The sequence below is a fragment of the Octodon degus genome, unplaced genomic scaffold, assembly GCF_000260255.1.
Source record: "Octodon degus isolate 3935 unplaced genomic scaffold, OctDeg1.0 scaffold00056, whole genome shotgun sequence".
In the NCBI taxonomy this organism is placed as follows: Eukaryota; Metazoa; Chordata; class Mammalia; order Rodentia; family Octodontidae; genus Octodon; species Octodon degus.
The window spans coordinates 5334160-5338139 of record NW_004524632.1 but is presented as its reverse complement, the minus strand read 5'-3'; positions in this window follow the sequence as shown (position 1 = coordinate 5338139).

The window sequence follows — 3980 nt, the reverse complement described above, 5'->3', positions numbered from 1 at the left end:
CCGCCCGCCCTCCGCCCGCGGCTCCCGGGGCTGCTCTCGGCCGCAGGCCCAGGCCTCCTCCGCGGTCGCGCGGCGAAGGCCGGCTGCGGGGGACTCTATTCAGTGCAACATCCCTGACCCAGCGCTCTTCGGTTCCGACCCGGGGCGCCGCCGCCCGGGGGGGAGTTTATGTAACCGCAACACCGGATTACCCGCCAGGATTCATTGGCTATATTTAGACCTTCCCACCCCGCAGCTTCCAGCGAGGAGGACAGACTCAAGAAAAAAAAAGAAAGAAAGCATATTGGAGAGCCAGAAAAGCCTGATCCTCTGACGCAGGCTGTTTACCAGCCATCAAAGATAATTGGTGGGTTGTTTTTTTCCAGTTTGGGATGACTTTTTCTTGCCCAGCAGGAGAGAGAAACGGGTTGAAAACGATCCTACTGTAACCTGCCCGTTTTTGCAGCTATAGATCACCCTGTTCTTTCTTGTCAGTGCTTGAGACCAGTCTGTTAGATTATTTATCGCAATTTGTTTGAAGTAAGCGTTTCATCTACCTTGGCTTTCGGGGGGGAATATTAATATTGTCTTCATGGTTAATAAGCTTTCGTTTATTGCTGATTATAAGCCATGACTACACTTCATAACGCTTACGGGAGGTTTTGGAGTCGAGGGCCTGATTTGAGGCGCTCAGGATGGACCTGGGATGTAAATGATTATGTGCAGCCGTTTGCGGGATCCCAGCTTAATCTATCCACTAAGGCTGAGAGCCCTGGTTGGTGCTGTTTTACCACCCAGTGGGAGAAGAAGAAAATGTCCTTCTGGACCCAGGTGCCTTGGAGGGATCCCCAGTGGTGGCTCAGGATGGAGGTTCGCAGATGGGGAGAGAGGATTAAGAAAATAGCCCTGGGCAGCCAGGGAAGAAATTCTGGAGCAAAGGGAGGAGGTGAGAGAAAAGGGACGAATTTAGGCGTGCAGTCTTCATTTCCCTCTTGTTGGGGCTGCCAGGGGCTGCACAGCATACATTTTTCTTGCTGCTGTTGAACAAAAACCCCCAAACCAGTGTCTGTGTACTACAGTAGGGCAGCTCCCTGGGCACACGTGGCACACCAGGTGGTGAGGAATGCAAAATGAAGAAACCCTTAAGTTGACCCCCGTGACAAATTGGACCGCTGCTTGAGCTTCTGTTTTTGTTTCCTCAATTTAAATTTTAATTCTTAGATCCACTCCGAAGCAGATGCACACAGCCCTGGAATTGGAATTACGTCCTTTAACACATCTAAGTAGCGTGAAAGGAGATAGTAGCTGATAGGTTTGGGTTTTTTGGTTTTTTTGGTTCCCCCCCCCCCAGGCTGGCAACAGCCTGAAGGAAAAAGAGAAAGGCGCTTTATTATCTTGGAGGATGTGGAGAGAATTTGGGGAAGATGAGGATTTCTCTCTATTGGAACAAAGGGAGGCTTTTATGGCCTCTTCCCAGGCGTGGAGCTGGGAGGGGATGTTTAGATTTAGCTGAGGAGCTGAGTGCGGGTCTTCCCTGAGGCAGCCCCTGAGGCAGCGGGAAGAGTGAAAGGAAACTGTATCCTGGGCTGAGTTGGAGAAGAAGGGGGAGCTGGTCTTGGGAAAAGGGCTTTTGTTTTATCAGCCATATCAGATGTCTACCAGGATGATTTTAGCAATTTATACTAGGACCAGCACCTATCAGTAGCCTCTTCTTTCTTTCTTTCTTTATTTATTTATTTATTTTTTTGTGCCTGCACCCTGAAGTCTAGGAATCCTTTTGTAAGTTTGTTAAGTTTTCCTTCCTCCAGTAAGGAGGAAGCGCACACCTGTAACCTCAGCACTCCTGATGGCTGAGGCAGGAGGATTACAGACTGGGCTACGTAGTGAGTTCAAAGCCAGCCTAAGCTATACCGGGAGACACTCTAAAAAACATAAACAAATAAACAAAAAATGCCTGTTCCCTGAATAAGGGAATTAATTAATTCCTTGAATTAATCTATCTATTAATGTCTTTTATTTTCTTTCTCTCTCTCTCTCTCTCTTTTTTTTTTTTTTTTTTTCACTACCAGGGATTGAACTCAGGACCTTGCGCTTGCCAACAAGAGTTTATTCTACTGAGCTATCTCCCTGGGCTTAATGTCTTCTTAAATCCTATTTCTAGGATCTCTGACTCCAGTCTTCTGTTCATTAATTCTCAGATTAAAAAAAAAAAAATTCAGAGTTGCAGGTGTAGCTCAGTGGTAAACCCATGCTTAGCATGCACAAAGCCCTGGGCTCAGTCCCTGGCACAAAAACAAAATGAAAACCTCAACACCCTCGGGGCCGGGGACATGGCTCAGTGGAATAAGCACTTCCCTGGCAAGCACAAGGGCCTGAGTTCAATCCCAGGTTCTGCCAAAAAAAAAAAAAAAAAAAGAAAGAAAGAAAACCCCAACACCCTAAAATAAACCAATAATCCTTGCTGTAACTGAGTGTAACTTGGTGTCTATTACTTCATTTTTCTCTATTGTGTCTTATCTCTAAAGAATCACTTTATTCACTAGCTGTCCCAGCCTGCACTTTTGGTTTGGCGCTGAGAACACTACTATGAACAATGAGAGTTCCTGATTTCAAAGAGCATACAATCTATCTGGGGTACAGGGCAATCAAGAATGCAATAGGCTGGCAAGCGCAAGGGCCTGAGTTCAATCCCTGGTTCTGCCAAAAAAAAATGCAATAGGGTGTCTGGGGAGACAGCTCAGTAGAATAAGCACTTGCCTGACAAGAGCAAGGTCCTGAGTCCAATCCCTGGTACTACAAAAAAAAAAACAAAAAAAGAATGCAGTACATATTACAGGCAGTGGACGTATATGGCACAGAGCTCAGCAGTTGTGGGTGTGGAGATAGAACCCAGGCTGTCTGGGTTTCTATGCCAGCTTTCCCAGATATATATTTAAGTTAATTAATTAGGGCTGGCCAAATAATTCAGCGGATTAAAGCACCTGCAAGCAAGCACAGGGGCTGAGGGTTCAATCCCCAGGCCAGCCATGCAGGCCCCGCCCCTAGGACACGCTGAATCAGCAATTGAGACTGGGCAAGGTGGCACATGCCTGTAACCCCAGCTCTTGGGAGGCTGTAAACAGGCAGATCACTGTGAGTTTGATCTAGTAGTGAGACCCTGAACATCCCGTAAACCCTTCCCTAAAATACAAAATAATAATAATAATTAATTACTTGGTACAGGGTCTTGCTATGCAGCTTGGACTTGTAGTGAGCCTCCTGTCTCAGCTTCCGTAGTTCTGGGATTACAGGTGTGCACCACCATGCCTGGTTTCGGTGGCCAGCTCGGTGCCTGCACGGTATGCAGTGCCAGAGGTCAAACCCAGGTCCTTGCACTTGGTGGGCAGGTGCTTAGACCACTGAACTGTACAATCTTGGGCGAGTTTCTCAACCTTCCTGTGCCTACATCCTCTATCTGTGAAACAGGCAGAAGAATAGGTCTAGTTTGGAGCTGGTAGTCAGGAAACAAAGATAATACCTAGACTTCTGGCTGATTGGGCAGTGGTGCCATTGACTGAGATTTAGGATAAAGGGATTAAGAGAGGGTTGAGATTTGATCATGAGTTCAGTTTTGCATCTGTTAGATTCCACTGTTTCAAGCCATTTTATTTTATTCTCCATATTAGGACCATATACTTGCCAGGCAGACACACTGGACAGCTTAGCCCTGGCTCTGGCACCAGGGGTCAAACTCGGGACCTTATACTTGCCAGGCAGGCGCTTAGCCCCCCTCTGGAGCTATCTTGAGTAAGTATTGTTCTACCACAGAGCTACATCCTGAGCCTTTAATTACTACTACTGTCTGCTACTCTAAAGTCATTGCTATGGGGCCAGGGGGGATAGCTCAGTAGAAAAAGTATTTGCCTGGCAAGCACAAGGTCCTGAGTTCAATCCCTGGTTCTGCAAAAAATCAATCATTGCTATGGTCTGGACTAAGTGCCATGCATTAAGTTATTCCATTT